This window comes from Diachasmimorpha longicaudata, chromosome 10 (genome assembly GCF_034640455.1).
Source record: "Diachasmimorpha longicaudata isolate KC_UGA_2023 chromosome 10, iyDiaLong2, whole genome shotgun sequence".
Taxonomy (NCBI): Eukaryota; Metazoa; Arthropoda; class Insecta; order Hymenoptera; family Braconidae; genus Diachasmimorpha; species Diachasmimorpha longicaudata.
In genome coordinates this window covers 5,469,127-5,488,012 of record NC_087234.1, presented here as the reverse complement: position 1 = coordinate 5,488,012, position 18,886 = coordinate 5,469,127, and the positions used below count along the sequence as shown (strand labels likewise).

Genomic DNA, 18,886 nt, shown 5'->3' with positions numbered 1-18,886 from the left:
ATTCATATTTTGTATGTTAAGGAGATTTTATCGTGTAAATGAATTGAACGTACACAATGATTTTAGATAAATCGGTTCAACTATGAGGTTTACAAGAGGTGAAAGATATAGAGTGAATAAATTTACGAGAGTTGAGTTGAGTTTCGAATAATACTGATGAGGCACGAGTCCCAAAAATTTGGGAATTAGAAGTTGCGTCTTTTTAATTAACTTTTGAAGTTATTCTGAAACGACAGCTACATCAACTGCTACTTTTAATAAATTAAAAACTATACCTGATGTATTAAAAAAAAAAAACGGATTGGAATTTTGAACGAAAGAAATACTGTGGACTAAAGGGCAATTAATCATATTTCGAAAATCATTCTTGCGCGGCTGCGAGCGAGATCATGCCGACGAGATATAGTTAGAAAGAATATATGGCGGGGTCTCCCTCCTTTCAAGAAAAAGAAAAAGGAACAAAATGTGAGAGTCATAGTGGAAGAAGTACCTCCGTCAAACTGCTCTGGAATTGTCGAAGAAACGCGCAACATAATCTTGATATTTATCGGAAAAAAATCAATTATTTTTTGCATCTACAACAAATCGCATTTTCTGGATCCAATGGCCTCGATAATAGGCTAAATAACACCCCGATCCCGTCAAATCATTTCTTGATGCGTAATTAAATGCATAGTATACCAACTATTACCGTAATTCCTAATTAACTCATAAGGCCCACAGCTGAAACCTCATGTGCTCGATTCAATATTTCTCAACTTCAAAGACAGATACTTTGCTGTTTTAAATCCAAGCCTCCAGAAAAAGTTATACAATCCTCAATCCTGTAAGGCCCAAATCCAACAGGCCTACAATGACTCTACAACAGTATCCATTGCTCAGTATTTTCATTACATGCGACACCTTTGGAATATTTTCTCCAAAATCCCCCAAAAAAAGAGGCGTTTACACTGAGGGCCCATTCTTGGGGTCTCACCTTGAAATCTCTCCATTATAAAAACAACCCTACCCAAGGTGGAAAAAAAAATACAGAAACATATTCGTTTAGATTTATGAAAAGACGCGAGAATCAGTCTCACCGCGAAGACCGATGGAAGGTGGAGGATTTCAGTATATACATCAGCCCCCCTCCCCCTTAAAAAAAAAGAAACGATATGTGAAAGACCGGAGCCTTCTTCGTCCCTCTCCCTCACTCCACTCGTCTCGCGCGGTCCCAAAGCCATATATACCCCGTTTGGTTACACGTCAGTTTGAAGAATTCTTCACGAGTCAGAAAAATGAGCATCGTCATGATTTTTGAAAGTAAAAAATGAAGATCGTGAAGGCCCCCGAGGTCTAACCACCTCTTCACCACTGTAAGAATGAGCCCCCGTCGGACCCTTTCTTTTTCCTATATCGCTGGCCCCCACCACCCGCCCCTCATCGCGGGGAAGTCTTTTTCCTGAATTCTTAGTTTTTTTTACCCCACCATCGTATCATCTTAACACATTCCTAAATTAAAAAAACATCATTGATCGCAAGACCCCATTGGGCCTCACAGTGTTTGGGCCTTCTAATTCAGTATTCTTTCGAGTCTTTTCAGCCAACATTAACCGCATTTAGACAAGACAGTTGTTTTGCATTCAGTCCTCTGATTGGCCGTGTAATGCCCATTAGTTAGGGCCCCGAAAGAATTGATTCACCGGTTTCTTATATTCATCCCATGCGATATTCAAATAATCGAACAATGGGATTTAACCCTAAATGTCCTCCTTTCTTTCATCTGTCCTCCCTCCCCCTCCCCCCTCCCTCCGGCCAGCTCTATTTTCCACATCAAATTCCTGAACTTCGGTTAAGGCCCACAAAAAAAAAGTAAAAAAAATTATTTTTAATTAGAAACATTATTTCCTGCAATTAAAAAAATTATCCCCACCTATTTATACATCTCGGAAAGATCAGAAACGATATAATCATCATATCCCACCCATAATTATTCGTCAATCAATGCATATTCATACATCTCCCCCGAGATTGTAAAAATGAACAAAATAGAAACCGAACAACCTTTTCTTTTCTTTATTTCTCCCATCGGAAAGGGATCGGCATATATAAATCCCCCTCCCCCGCTTCACCATCAACGAACGAAACGAACGGATATAACAAAACAAGAATTAAAAAAAAAAATAACAATGTAATAATAAAAATGAGAGATGGAGAGCGCGGCGGAGAAAAGATTCCATAACGCCAGAGTCCATGTGCAAAAGAGAGCAATAACCACATGCAAGGGTAGGGGGGGAGAGAGGAGCGGAAATTAATAAGCGAAGGCGACTCATTCGCATCGTACCGCCTTGGACTTGCGCTCGCGGGGGATAAAGTGAAGAAAGAGAATAACAAAAGGGTAGAGGAGGGGATGATGTAAAGAAACAGAAAAAGAGATGAAAGGAGAAGGGCAAAAGAATGGGACAAATAAATGCGACGTCTTCGACGCGTCATTCGTGATGTTCGTTAATTAAGCGATTGATTCAATTAAATGTCGTCTACCCCCCCTCTTTCGATACCACAAAAAACTAGATTCTTAATTATTTAACGAAATAAATATGTAATAAATAACGTTGATTATTGTTTCATGTGACAATTAGGGAATGGTAATAATTGGTAATGGGTAATGAAGAAAAATTCACTAATTAATTGATCCTTTTGTCATGATATTTCAAGTGTTGACGTTGAAGTTTAAATTCTACGGTCGAAAAAGGTTTGAGAGCAAAAAAGTGGGTCATTGGAGAAAATTCGTTGATCACTGGGTGAAAATATCACCTGTTCAACAAATTAGAATTTTAAGTAGATGGGAAATTTAAAAAATAGAGCCCGACGATCAGGGGCCTGATTTCAAAATTTTAATGCACCAAAGAGGATTCATTAGCCTATGGAAAGCAAAATTTTGCACAAGTCCTCAAAATTCAATCGTATAAGACCCAATCTTCAGGGGGTCATATTTCAAAAATTCAAAGTAAAAAAAAAATTCTTTAATATGCGATAATCATAAAAACGTTTGTCATCAATAAATTGAAAATACCATCGGGCTTACTTGTTAATGCATACAAAACCGATGCCCAGGGAATAATTACTCGTAATCAAGCTCAATCTAATGCCCCGAGGATGACTCGACTGTAGCGCAATTCCCCTTTGGTTTCGTTTAAGAAAATAAAAGAGGTTGAGAGGAGTGAGAGAGAGGGAGCGAGAGGGAGGGAGACGCAGTAGAAGAAGAACAAGAATCAAGAGCCGCCACCTTTCTGACTTATTAATTAAAAAATCGAGGGCCCATCGAACCAAGAACGATTCCATTGCCCGATTACTTATCTCCGTCTTTTCTTTCCTCCAACTATTCGTATCATCCTGTCCTCCTCCCCCTCCCACCCGCCTTCACCTCACCGCAAGTCGTATATTCGACGTATAAAAGACAGAACAGAACAGAACAACACTGGATGATAGAGGAATTAAGAGAGTTGAGAAAAAAAAATGAAGAGGAAGAAATCGACGAGAAGATGATGATATTTTTATGTTCCCACAATATTGAAAATTCGTTGAGTCATTGATGGAATGAAAGAACATTATTATTCCAATTTTAAAAAAGGGCACTGGGCATTTTGTCCCACTCATGTACACATTTATCTGTTACTTTTGTGCATAGGGTATGCGAGAGGGAGGGGGGAGAGATGAAACGCCTCCGAGTCCTCTTGTCTTCCACCGAGATATTCTCCCCTCTCGTGCCCTCATCGTTTTTTTTTTCTCAGTGCTTGTTGGCTTCTCTATATTTTTTTGTTCTCCTCTTTATTTTCTTATTCTTATTCCATTGGGTTCATTAGCTCATCTCGCGCTCTTTTCTCTTCTACATACCAAGTTGGGACTAATGTTACCTTTTCGTCGTGTACGTATTCGAATATTGTATATGTAATGGGAGGAGAGGGTCCATCAGTCCATCTTACTCATCGAGTCGGTTAAATTCCAAATGCCCATCGTTATTCAGTTGGTGGGGGATTTATTTTTTGTTTTCGTGAATGTCTATGTGCAGGACGAAATTTTTTTTTGGGACAATTTTCAGATGTAGCGGGGGTTAATTATCGATTCGACGAGCGTTCGAGTGTCATTTGGATTATTTACTATTTATTAATTCGCTTTCATTTTTTGGGGGGGCCTTATGGACTTCTGATGAAGGGATTTTGGTTCACAGGACGGTAATTGGTCAAGTGTGGCAAATTATCGTAATTCAAGTAAGGCCCAGCATAAGTAATGGGGCTCTAATTGTTGAGTATTTATGTGAAAATAATCAATTTCAAATAAATCCCAGAATTGGAAACAAATTACTCAATTAATGGAGATAGAGTATTCATAAATGTGAATAGGACCCAGCATCAATTTATAAGGCCCAACAGTCATCCACATTCTTTCTCCATTCAACATTTTTCGGGGACTCACTGACTCGTAAGATCGAATAACTATTATCGATGGAATTATCGTCCTATCACTTTGAATGAGACTCAAAATTAATTTATAAGTCCCACAGTTCAGGGACTCATCTAGATTCAGTGATATTTATCCAATCGATTTATAAGTATGAATTGCGTTTCACCAACATGTTCATCTCGAAGAAAAATAGTTACATAATATCGAATCCCGTAAGGCCTAAATCCAAAATCCACTGAACCCACAATGACTTTATAATTTTTACCATTACTAGAAGATTTCATGACATGAGATACCTTTGATTTTTTCCCCTGAATCATCGAACAAAGGCTTTTATTTTTGGATCCCGTCGGGGCCTCACCTCAAAATGCCTTCTCCCCCTTTTCCAAAAATTCTTCAGTTAGTGACAATTTGAAGAAATATTACGAAAAAATAAAACACCGAGGAGGGATTTCTGTTCAATAAGTACATCCTCTACTTGTCCATACATGCAACTAAAACCACTGATCTTGGGCATCGTCCTTAAACCGTCCCGAGGCGACACGATAAATAACGAACGCCTTTTCCACGCCTCCGAAATACTGGTGATTAGCCATGAAATATCGATTTTCTTGTACGAAGAAATTACAAGAGAATAAGATGAGCCAAGCATTCGTTCTCAGCAGTTAAAAAAAATCATAAGGCCCAATCGTTACGGGCCTTATTTCAAAAGTTCATGCAACAAAAATTAATTCATTATCCCATCGGAATATCCAGTCTACAGACAAATCACTGTTCTGTAAGTTCCAAAATAGAAATCATTTTATATAATCGTGAGAATAAAGTAAATAAAATTTGCGCAAGAATTATTAAAAGGAAAAAAAAAAGAATTGCACCGAATCTTTCGCACCCAGAAGGCGTTGCTTCAGTGGTCTGTCTGCCGAATGAGACGCATATTCACGTTTTTGGGGAGGATGCGCTTTGTAGCAGTGTTTGACCCGCGGAACCACAAAACCCATAATAACGTCGACAACAGCACTCGTGATAATTTAAAAAAAGGCTTCGCTCATTCGGAACCCGAGGAAGGCACAAGGAATCCCCCCCCAGCTTCTCTCACACGTTCGCTTTTTGTCTCTCTCTCTCTTTCCCTCCACCTTTTTTTTATATTTTTTTTATTATTCCTTCTTTTCTTCGTCTCAGAGAACTGCACTTCTAAATGTATATATGTTTCGATGGTTTCGCGCTCTGTTGAACCATTTGCCCGTTGCACTGGGACCCCCCTATCTTCATCCCGACGTTTTAAAAACGTAAAACGTTCCGAGAAAACATTTCAGTCAAAAAATGAAAAAAATATATATATATTCATATTTAACTCCTGTGTAACGTTCCAGGTTTAATTTCAAGTTGAAAGAATCGTTATTTAAATCACACGGTTTTACAAAATGATGGTATTGTTGAGGAAAATACCGAGTGAGTGGTTGAAGGCCATACTTTCATGGGCTTTAAATTACGACTGTTGTGCCAAGACAAATGGAATTGCAGAGAAATTAGGGAATTTCAGAAAATCATTGGTATCAATCATGCTAATGCTAATACCTAATATCTCATTAAACAATTTAACTCCAAACATATAAAATTTTTTCCATACGTTTGAGTGAGAATTCCTCCATTTCTACATTTGTCAGAATAAAAATAAAAATTTTGTGACGGTTGTAAAAATTCAAGAGAATTGCACAAAACACAATTAGCTGTTCTTCTTTCCTAACTCCAAATACTCCCTCCCTCGAGGCAATAACCAATATATACCGGCACATATGAAGCTGAACAAAGCTAGAGTGCAAGCGAAGAAAGTTGAAGAAGGAAGGAAAATGAAACGAGAGAGAGATGGAGGGAAAAAAGGTAGAAATGACCGAATGAGTTCTTCAACACATGTGCACACATGTACCCTCATAAGGGGCACCTATACCCCCACTCAGAGACGAAGAAACTCGAGTGCAATAAACGGGAAAGAGGAAAGAAGAGAATACCCTCTTATTTTTATTTATTTATATTTTTAGGGATGAAAGAAGATGGAATGGAGGAAGGGAAAAAAATATATATTATTTTCAAAGCCACATATACACAAAACAAGATGCACTGACCATGGCAAAAATTGTGCGAAAGAAATGGAAGAGGTGGGTGATAAAGTGAGAGAGAGAGTCTTCTTTCATTTTCGGTGCCCAGCCCTTTGGCAGGCCTAAGGGCTCCAGACGGAACGCTTTTAAAATTTATTGACAATCATAAATTTCGAAAATAAAACCTTATATTCCCAAGCCGGGCCAACATACGTACGAATAAATGCGAAGTGTGTTGGGAAGAAAATGAAAACAGTTTGAAAAAAAATGGAAAAAATAATCACCAAGAGTTTGAGCTGGTTATCGGTTGTATTTAGATGGTCTTTTTCCCTGGTTTCGAGTGGTAGTAATAAGCTATAGTTTCGGCGATTATTTCGCGATGTTGTGGAAATTCTACAGTAATAGATCAGTGATGGAAGAAACATTTCGAGCGAGAAGACTCAGGTTGGAGATTACGATGTGTTCTAACCGCCTTTCCAGTTAAATACTTCATAATCCGCAACAGATTTACATGTTTTTTCACGTAATAAATGTAAATTAACGTAGAAATTGCGATAGAGTGAACCGAACAGAGAAAACCCGATAGCTTGTCAAGGAAAATTGTTGAAGGAATTCGGATCAATTTACCGTGGTTACGAGCTTGTAAGTTCCTTCTAATTGAAAGATTGTTATTTCCCAGTAGAAATAAATGTTTTTTCATATAATAAATCTAGATAAACGTCGCCACCACGAAAAACCTCACAAATTGATGGCTTGTTAAAAACAATAGCTAATTTTCCTCACGAGTCAATGATTTTTCTGATGCTCTACACGAGCTTTGACTTTGAATTCCTCTGATACATTTCTCTGAAGAATTGGTAACCGCAGAAGGCGTAATCCGAGACTTTGGATGAATTTCACCGATGAGGATTTCAGAACCAAAATGAACGGAAAAAAAATAAATAAATTTCACGATGAAGGGCGCATCCTGACTCTTCTCTGGCCGAATTTCGTTTCAAACCGCAATCGTCCTCGGTTCATTTGACCACCAGAGAAGCCTCGAATCATCTCCAAAGATTTTCAATATTCCATTTTTTTTTAATTCCAGAGCATTTTTTCAACCTTTTTTTACTCTCCATCCACTCTTTTCTGATCCTCTTCATATTTTTTATTTCTGCTTCTTCATCATACTCATCTTCTTTTACCTGTCTCGGTTGCATCCCCAATTCAACCAAAAAACCGATAAGATCAATTCCAATCTGAAATCGTGAGAATGCCAATGCATCCAATGATACTTTTTCAAGTCCAGAAGTCAAGAGGCTTTGCTATTGCGTTATACCTGTATACACAGGGCTTCGGGATGGCTGTAAAGCGCCCTTGTGAGGGATCAAGTGCCAGCGAACGCCGAAATCAAGATAATAACGAACGCACGCGTCCACCTTTTCGACGATAATAAGAAGAAAAAAAAAACAAACAATTCAAGAAAGAAGAAGAGGAATGAGGTGACACTTAATGTAACGTCAATTCGACATTGACAAATTGCACAGTTGTCCATGAATAAAACAAGAAACCACACGTTCAATGATCTCTGTTAATTCCCAGCAGCGAAAAACTCCAGCGCTAATTGCATTGGAAATCAACGAATTCTCACCTTCACCCTGTGATATTTTCGGTGACTGTGAGATTCATTGTATTGATCCCATTCAATAAATACCCATCAATCTAGACATTGGTTCAATAATTGTGAGGAAGATACCAGCGGTACAATTCCGATAGAGGGAATCATAACATAATCTCGTTCATATTCACCATTAATGACTCAAAGAACAAAGCTCGATCATACCGATGGATCTTGCCCCATGGGCATCTCCCCTTCTCTCCACCCAGTTATTCTCTTCCACAGCCGCAATCATTGACTCGACTTGACCTCGATGAATCCACCCGCAAGATTCAAAGGTTGCGATGCCTCCTGCACTCCATAAAATACACACAATCACAGAGAAAAGCGAACTTGATAATCCTGAAGGGCGTGGAAAAGTTAGAAAATATTTCCCATTAGAAATTTATTATTGACGGATTATTTTGTAACAGCAGCAATGCTCAATCATTTCGTTCAGCAATATTGAGGCATACGTGAGGTGTGATTTTGACACAAACAAAATTCCAGGAAATGATTGCAAAACATCGAGTAATTGTTAGTGTTGAAATTCCTACGATTCAATATTTTCTAATTCCGGAACTGAACCTACAAGGGGACTATGGGGGTCAGATAGAGGAAACGTTTGTTATCCTGCCAAGCAAATTACGATCAGGCAATGACTCCGGCTACAAGACTTGGTGACTAATTGACCAGAATCGAGCGTAGGTATAGATATAATGTGAACGATGTAGGCGATTACTTTGTATAGTTATACAGCCCCATAAACTAACTTTTGACATCTATAAACTATCGAATGAGGTGGATGCAGTGATTACTTTGAAATTGGCCCGTCATTTGTTTACAGAATAACGAAAAGCCTTATCCTATGGGTTGCAATCAACATGGTGACTTGTCCTTGACAAGTTACATCATTCTTCATAGAATGAGTCTAGAAACTAATTGGCGTCATGATTGACATCAAGGGAGTGGAGTTACAATAGCTTGTCGACAGTGAATCGTCACAAGATGTACGAAATAATTAAAATTACAGTATCGTAGCTCCTTCATGTCCTTAGACTCTACTAATGGATGCTCATTCACGATGATTTCGTATCCAGAGTCATTAGTAATTGTTACCCCCTTGAAAAAAAATCTCCCAAGGCATCTCCTAATTTTTTTTATCCCAACTAACCAGGTACATCGAAACCGATGTTTGAAACCCACCGCGGGGGTTTCTTCAGTTCTCTCCATGCTCAAACGTACCAGTAGGCATGGAAAAACGAATGGAATTTATCATCGGGTCCAATGTCTGCGAATTATAACGCATCGATTCATCAACCCATGGATTGCAATCAGTCATGCAATGATAAACACACACTTGCATTAGCAAAAACATTTACGAATATCCCGGGGTTTAGCATTCAAGAAAACAGTGAAATTTGATTCCTACCACACACTCAGCCACGTCTAATGTCACAAGTGTGCATTGAAAACACATTCCCATTGGATTAATGTAATCCATTCATCACATGTTTGTCCCAACGATTGACTATCCCGGAAAAATGATTCACAGGGTTTAAAAAAAAAAATCGAAAAAGAGAGATCGACAGCAGATGAGTAAATAAAATAATGGTAAGCAAAAAATACGATGAAAATCCTAATGGTAAATTGTAGTCTGAAGGGATCATTAAGGCCGCCCCTCTCGTGATTTTCTCCCTCTCATCCCATGAATTTTATTGTTGGGTATACCGAACACCGAATCGATCGATTCGAAGAACGTAATCGAATTCTCCAAACAACAGAATACATCCAAGTGGTTGCAATATACGTGCGGCCAAGAGGATGGACGATTTGTCTGCCACATGGATTTTATAAACGCTCATACCGCTGTATACAATATGCATGTCTGTATCCATAAAGGAATATTGAAAAAATTAAAGCGATTCACCATCCAGTTTATACCGACAATTGTGCTTCCCAGCATCATCCTACGGCTTTTTACAGCACACACACGTAATCACTGATAACATCTCGCGATATTGCTAATGTCTAACGGTAAATAATGATTTTAATTAGAGCCCGAGAAGAAATTATTCTCAAACACTGAATTTTTTTACCTTTCCACTCATTATCATAAACGCTGTGAATTTTTGTACACTTATTCCAGTGGTTTTTTCAATGTGCGGTAGGTCTCAATTCCAATCGTAATACGACGGAGGGGCGGGAGAAACGACGCTCCACATTGCCCGATTGACCCGAGCTGATCGCTCCAGCATTGGGACTGATTTTTTTTTTCTCCTCCTATGTCTACCGTTGTCGTAGTCCTGAGAGAGACCCTCGGGGGACACTTTGCCCACTTGGTATAAACGTGTGGAGTCAGATGACGTTTCGAATAAGCCAAGGTTCATTCAAGAAAATTGTACATGCACCCAAGCCTACTATTGGCTTTCCTGAGTATTTCATTATCTCCCGTATTTTTTATCACTGACCTCTGTTATTAATGGAATTCAATAATGCTGGTAACATAGCAGTTTGGCTAAAGGTACATATCAAGCGAAGTAAGCGAACACGTCGAGTTCATCTAATTGACCACGATGACCATAGCAAGCGATCGTTCGGATCGTGATTTTTCGAAATTTCAAAAGCGTATTTGCGTTGCAGATGTGCACCGAGTAGAAAGGTAGCTTCATCCAATCCCTCCGCCCGCCCCCCCTCCCCTCTCATCTCCCCCTGGTGTCTGGCCCCCATGTGAGGAGCATTCGCCAACCCTAGGGGCAATGTCACGGCCGCGGAGTATAATGTTTTCTCTCAATTAAGCCTTAATTAAGTTAAAATTAACATCGTGAATTCCCCTGCGTTTCTCCCTGCGACGTTCCTCCACCTCCAACCAGCCCCCCACAATTCCTCTATTGCCTCTTTCTTCCTCGTCCTTGTTTTCTTCGTACCTTCTTCCCTCGCTTTACCGGGAGAACCAGCGTGAACAGCGCTCGCGCGCTTCCTTCGGCTTTGGGTGGCCTCAGCCACGTACAGCCACAGCGAAAAGTCGATATTGTCTTTCAATAATGCTTCCTTCTTCAGTTCAATGAGTCCAGAAGATTTCCGTGATGATCATAATCGATGTTAACATCATGTTGTACCAGATCCACTGCTATCACAGCGATAGCCAGTGGAAGTCCTCCAAATGTCTCTTCATCTAGATTAATGGCTGGACTCTATGTTAGTCATCTGTTGAAAATGTTTATCCCTGGCTTGAAATGTCGAGCATTATCGATCCTATCATCCAGTCCGATCGTCTGCATGTAAGCAGGTGTCCGATGAAACTCTTCAGAATCAGGTGAATCTCATCAAGAGCAACAGTCAACTCCAATCACAACAAAAATCACCATAAGATTATTCATGAAAACTTTTGACAATGAGTGTCCGAATCAAAGGCTGGTGGCTATCACCACCAGCGGAGGTGTCCTCCAACCACCATCACCCGGTGTACGTGGGGTATGGGTTATACTGGGAATCGAAAGCCTTCAGATAAACCAGGCTTCATTAGGGCGAGGATGATCAGACAACGCGATGTGCGCTTTAGCTACCTTCAAGCCTTCTCTCGTTGACTCTTTTCTCCCGATGAATACAAACTTGCTGGCTATTCCTAGTGGGACTTCTGGATATGTCGATGGTAAGAGGGGAGTAATGGTGGAAGAGGGGAATTTTGTACCATACTCTTGCCTCGGATTCGCCCTGATGTTTGTTCTTGGCCACAATGTGCATCAGCAGAGCATCAGCAAATGTAGAAGAGGAAGGAGACGAAGCAAGATGATCAGTCTTTCTTTCTTCGACTGATGATGTGTGGGCTACCTGGGCTTTTGCATCTACCAAGCAAGGTGCAGGGTTACTCCTGTCCTCGGTATCTTGTCGCCTACGAATTATGGGGAATCGATAAGCCGTGCGAATTAGACGGAGTTGGTACACGTAAAAGAGAAGTTGCCACTCCTGGAATTGAACAACTTATCTCAAAAGGCTGTCGACCCTTTGACTCCAATATTGAATACCCCACCTCATTTCCTTCTCCTTTATTTACCCAACTTCCCCATCGTCTATGCTCACGAGTCCATAACGTAATGATCAATTCAGGAAATTCTTCGAGGTACATCAATTTCCTCATTTCGAAATGTAGAACATTGATGATGAGGCCACTGAAGATAATACAAATACTGCGTCACCCCAAAACATTTTTCAAAAAATTTTTTTTTCACCATTCGATCCATCGGTATAATTCTATTGTTTTCACGGACTATTAAGTTTCCACTGGTAAATGGTTGACTTCCGGTTGACAATGTATTAACACAACTCTTCTTCTTCCCCTTGTATCCTCCTTCCACCAACTGGATAGCTTCGGTAATGTTGTTTAAGAGGGGTTTTACCCATGGGGCAATTGGAAAAGAAGAATAAGAATGAAGAACTCCTCGAATGCAGGAAAGGGTGCGCCACCCAAGTCAAGCCTAATTCGGGCTTTAAGGAAGATTAAGGCGAGGCTGTATGTCTCCACCGTTCCTCCCGCATTTCTCCTCTCTTTTTTCCTCATTTTCATGTGCATTGATCAAAGTAATCTAAGTACTTAACATCCGCTCTCACATTATAACTCGGCCCGATACATCATTCCTATCCAATAAAGCTGATGTTAATACGATCGACCTGTAGCCGCTTCGTGAATCATTATAAATAACCGCATCAATTTTAATTAATTCATAAACAGATTAATACGTTTGAATGATATTGATGGTGGACAATGTACTCATGTCCATGAATTTCATCGTCGTACATAATCAACATTTATGAAGTAACATCATCGAGCATGCAAATGCTCCGGTTGTTTCTGCCAGTGAGATAGCAGCATCTACCAGACACGAGTGCAAGAAAAGTATCAAAGTAGTGACCACGTTGGATGAGCATCAGTGCTCCACTCATCCCCACTCGTCCTTATCAACCACCCGCCGCCCCGTCTCAGGTAACGCTCTCCCCTTATCCCCCCCGAGAACACCCCACCAGTAGTCACTGTAACCACGTGGTCACGTGGTGGGGTTGGCGATTGTCCAGTGGTGGGGACATCTGGGCAGCGCCCAACGTACATTTTGCCTTCCACAATCAGGGATTCACTGGTTGAAGTGAGACCAACAGACTCGATATTTTGGCCGGACAATAGCGAGTGTTGGAGAGTGACAACGCGACCTATTCGGCTCTCGTGCCTCTGGATTTTTTTTATCCCCCGTTGAAGAAACACTGCGCAAGGGAGTTGAAACGAGGTTGGTTGGCTATGGCTCCGCCTCAAATAACCGCCCACAAGTCACTATTGGCTATGGAATTTGCCCGCCTCAAGGCTCATTTGTTTATTAATGTTGTAATCACCCGCGTGATCCTCTTTTGTCGTGTATGCTTCTTCTTCCTTTGGACTCGGAGTTGTTTTATTTCTTCGTTTCTCATCGCTACTCTCTCGCGATTTTCTCTTTCCCCTTCTTTTTTTTTTTCTTTGTTCTTGCTCTTGGCGGGGAGAATTGTTCTTGTTTTCTTTATGCTCTTTATGCTTTTCTCATTTTGTTCTTAACGCTGGGGTTTCTCTTCTTCAAACGCGACGGACGGAATGCGACCAGCCTTCGTTTCGCTTCTTACTGATCTTCGAGGTTCATCTCCCTGTCTTGCTTACTCATTCGCTCTTGGTTTGAATTTTTCCCAGTTGGTTTTGAGGAGTACTGGAGGGATGCGATGCAGATGCGTTTCTTGAAGGGAGGGGGGACAAGGATTTTGAACAATTACTGGTTGATTATGAGCTTATCCCTCGAAGCGGAGTCAATGTAGCTTGGATTCCTCGTCGATTGTTCATGCGGTCAAACCTCCCGACATCCATTGTATTGTCAATAACAAATGAACTATTCAAGTTGACAAAATTTTATAGCAAACACTTCAAACTGTACAACACAATTGAGGTATTCCCTTCTTCATATTTTCGAAAGAATATACTCGCAGCAATCAATACCGAAATCCAACGATTAATTCTCATCTAATTGTTAGCATTTCACCGGGTGGAATTCATCATCAAGCAATAGCTCACGTCTATTGGAAGGAGGATAACTTCATTCTCAAAACAGAAGGTCAATGAGATTCAGATTTCTCTTTAATTGTTCACGTAACTAACCTTCATGACATATATTGTCTTATCAACATAGAGTAAACTATTGAGATTTAACTGATTTTGTTAAATATACTTCAAATTACAAAATAACATAAAGGTATTCAAGTCTTCACGTTTTCGAAATACCATGTCCTTAACAAGTACATGCTGAATGATCATTTATGTAAATCATTTAAAATGAAATCGAATCAACTTATCCAAATTCCGAGGGACAATTCCTGTTTAAGCGTTCGCATTTCACCGAATGGAATTCGTCATCGAGCACTGGCGCATTCGAATCGTCTCATTAAAGAGCTCGAGGTCTTTGCGAAAGAATTGAAAAAGATATTTGAAAATCAGTGATTTCATACACGATTGGAATTAAAATTCTGCATTAGAATCAACAATTCTACATCGTTTCAATTTTTTATGAGAATGGCAAGTGTTAAAAACGTTCAAAGACCTTCTTATTCAGATTTAAACCGAAGGAGAATATTTATAGCATCCATTCGACTCGTGACGGCATGTTTGTTTGTACTTGTCGTCGCGTGAAAGTGACGTTAAAATGGGTATGTGGGTATTTAGAATGTTATATGGGGTGAAAAGTTTACATAAAACAGTTAATAAATACCCAAGACTGAGAGAAAAGAAAATTCACTGTTAAAAAAAAAGAAGCTGTCATTTCCCACCAAGACCTTCAATTGGCTTGACTCAGTGAATGCAAAATCGATGACCATGAAATTGAAATTTTAACACTCACCCAATTTCAATTGCTCCCATTATTCTCCTTAAGAGGTTCTGCATTTTAGGGCTGTCTCGTTTAGCTCCTTGAGATGATGAGAATGAAGCTGATTCTCAGGGTGTTAGGGAGTGTGTGACCTCCCGTGGAGTAGATGTGATCGTGAATATGTTGCTGGTAGAGGGGAAGGGAGAAGTGAGTTTTGTTGGCTAGTGTGGGTGTCAGGTGGTGTCATCAGGGGCTTCCAGAGAAGTGGGCTCGTCACCTGTAGCAGTCGAGGGACAACAACCTCGTGGGCATCATCTCGAGGACCTGAAACAGTATGATTGGATGATTTTTCGAGAGGGAAACAAATATTTCGTGATTCATTCGCATTTGAAATTCAATTTTTTGAATTTGTAGTTTAAAAATTTTGTTCATTCAGTAAATAATCAACCAGGAATTTAAAATCATCTCAATTATATATAATAATAATAATTATTCATTTGTTTGGAGCAAAAAACGATGGACGGTAATGTAAAACGGAATATTTTCAAATCATCATAACATCTCAACTCGTTAAACTTCTCAAAACTGCTTTTCGATCATTCCTTTGCACGATAAAAATCTACAGAAGCACGTCTTCCTCAAACTGGAGGAGAAAAAAAAATTAATTTTTTTTTAAATGTGAATTATTCATGGAATTAAGTGAACTGAAATGAGGAGACACGTGGATATTATTCATATTGTGACCTTTATTATCGTTTGATGGATTTCATATTCTCGATTTAAAATGCATGAAAATAAAATCTATACAGATCCACAAAACCGATTTCAATGGAAAAAGAGAGAGATGAATATGAAAAAATGAACTTCGTCATCGCGCCTCTGTCCCAAATGTTGAATTCCATTTGTTCGAAGGCGTGGCCTGTCCCACCGCTTAGTTGTTGTTCCGAAATGACGAATCATAATGTATAATATGTGGACTTTTTTCTCGACATACTGGTGAGTAAATGTGACTACTCGGCAAGAGTCAGGGCCTCCAATTTTTATTATCTTTTTTTCAGAATGTTTGGAAACGGACAGGGGGCGAGGGGATTATTCAAATTGGGGTGGGTGGATTTTAAATTGGAATGGTTTCAATTTCTCGAGTCTGAATGACAAATTATCATCAAAAATTTTTTCTTTTGGCCTGAAAGATGGATTTAGTTGAGCATTTATCAAGGTTAATTCTATGGATCACAAGTGGAAGTGATCAATCAACTCATTTTTTGACATTCGTCGTAGTTTAACGTAAATTATTGAATGGGAGAGAAAAAAAAATCAATGAATCATTCACACACGAAGAAGTTTAGACTTGTGAGATGAAAAATATTCCATCAAAATTACCTGACCACGTAATTTTTCCAGTGCCTTTTGTACTTTCTAGTGAAAATCAAGAAATTAACTAAAAAAAACGTGGAAAATGTAAACTGAATAATTTTTATAAAGAATATTCCACTAGACTGTTGTGCAGAAAAATTCAATTCTATTTATTTCTTATTATATCAATAAGATTCTTCTGCGAAATCCTGCGGTTTTTATATAAAATTTTGTCGTGTGTATCCCCTTTCTAAGAATTCTAAACTGTCAATTTTTCTCCATTAAATTACATCCCTAAACCAACGTGAAATTGAGGTGAACGTCATCGGGTCGTAAACCGCAGTCCAACAATGCTGACTGGTAACAGCCATCCCTCCCCGAAAAAATCGAGAGCATTAAGGACGTATTTAGCGTTTGGTTTTGGGGGTCGAGCGTGAAAATTGTCGATTTCCTACCCAAAAGTCCCCTATTTCCGCATGTCCCCTCGCAGAGTTTACCTTTCCTCACCTATTTCTGGAGATCAATTGTTGCGAATCAGGGGTCAGGCACTTGCTGTCCCACAGCGTGTGCCCACCCCAGTCTATTGAAGCTCTTGTGGCGTTTTTTCTATTTTTCTCCGACTTTTTGTCGCACCGTGGATGATCTATTTCCAAACTTCAGGGTCTTTTCGAGACTTTTTGGGGAAATCTTTGAGGATAGGGATGATAGAAATTGCGTGACGAGGTGCGTCCGCTCAGCTGTTATAATCCAACAATTTATCAAAATTTCCAAATCGAAAATGAATGAATGTCTCCACAAAAAATTTAATCCAATTTTTTTTTGATTTTTCAGACATTCTAGAATGTAGAAAAAAAAATTGCAGAAGGAATTTCCTTGTGAAAGTATTCAAGGATCTCAAGACTGATCAAAAGAATAGAAAACCCCAAAAAATCGTCGAAAATTTTCCCATTTTATACATTTTTTTCTCTGCATTATATTTTTATTTCTACGAGAATAGCCCACAGTTCAACAAAGCCGATAGTCTCTTTTCCCATCACCCAAAATCATCCTGCGCCCATCGGAATGACTCGGTTGATCCTATCCAAGATTCCATTTTGAATTTAAATTGGCGAGGTGTTGCCGAGTCACGTTGATGTCCCGTTCTCTCCCCCTCCCCCTCCACCCGCCGAAAAAGACATCCAAAGAAATTTTTTTATCCACCCATCACTATCCCAAAAACCCATCCGTCCAATTCGGTCTGAGAGAACGAGGAAACAATAGTATTTATCTCCCTCAATTGTCAGAGATTGCTTCATTGGTATCTCCTACAATGTCCGACATTTTTTTAATATGGAACGATTGATAATAGTGTTGAAAGCATTTTGAACTGCCCTGACGAGAGAAGGAGAATTCTATATCTATTATAAATAATTTATAAAAAATGTTTTTGTTAAATCGAAGGGATAAAGAACAAAAAGATTGCTTTTCATTGTTTCATTCAACGGTTTCGTTTGACCCTTGTGCCGCTCTGGCCCTTCTGAAGATTCAAAATGAAGAGACAAAATTACCGGAATATTTTCAAATCATTAATCTCTCAAACGTTCTAGCTTTCCTCAACTAATAATCCAGATAACTCCACTGTGAAGACCTTTTCCTTCAAAACCGTTCAGAAAGTTTATAACCAAAATTCCACATTCAAGACAAATATTTTTACCTTGTGAATATACTTGTTCCCATTTGAAAGAAAAATCAAGCAAAGCGACAGTGAAAATTAGGAAATCCAGAACTTAGACATGCCAGAATGCAAAAAATTGATATAAATATCTAACAATTTTTCATATTTCTCTCTCTCTCTCTCAACAAAACGATTTACTAAGAATCGGTTGAGCATAACACAGATACGGTCGACGACCGTATGTTTTCAGCTCGCCGTATATCCTTTCCCGATTACAGAAGATTACAAAAGCAACATGACTTGGATTTATACTTGTTGCCTCCATCTCCCTCTGAATCGTTTTCCATTTTTTCCCCCTTCCAGCCAACAACTTCTTTCTTTTGTTGATTGAATCAGAGCAAGTTCTAGGGAGTGTCACTAATATACCATCTGAATGTGAATTTCCAGGAGAAAAGGCAACTGCAACCGCACGGTAATACCGTTGGCGATAAGAGGGTGCGTGGGCGAGGGCAACATTACACCCATCTACTGAGTTCAAATTTCTGCAATCTGTGAACAACTGAAATTGTTGAATTTTTATCGCTCTCACTTGAGATATTGGAGGCATTGTTGGGATTCTTATCTGGTTGAAATTGAGTTGGTGGATGACAAGGGGAAATTCGGTCATCTGGGAATATGATGCTATGCGAAGGATAGGGCAGGTGATGTGGGTCTGCTGGAACAGTCCCTGGGGAATATGGATCACCTGTTCCAGGGAATAGTCCCGAGGAATTTTGAGGAAGACGTCTGCTTAATTGTGATGAATTATTAATTTTTCGACGATGAGAACGAAGGTTCGGGAATG

General features: G+C 39.4%; 1 protein-coding gene across 1 annotated transcript in view; it reads right to left on the bottom strand.

Moving 5' to 3' along the window:
* Positions 1-18,886, bottom strand: part of LOC135166685 (ly6/PLAUR domain-containing protein 6B-like) — a 60,674-nt gene that overhangs the window by 38,764 nt on the left and 3,024 nt on the right. The window contains exon 4 of the mRNA XM_064129200.1: positions 15,069-15,359. The gene's annotated coding sequence lies outside the window, so the exon portion shown is untranslated. The remainder of the gene's footprint in view (positions 1-15,068; positions 15,360-18,886) is intronic.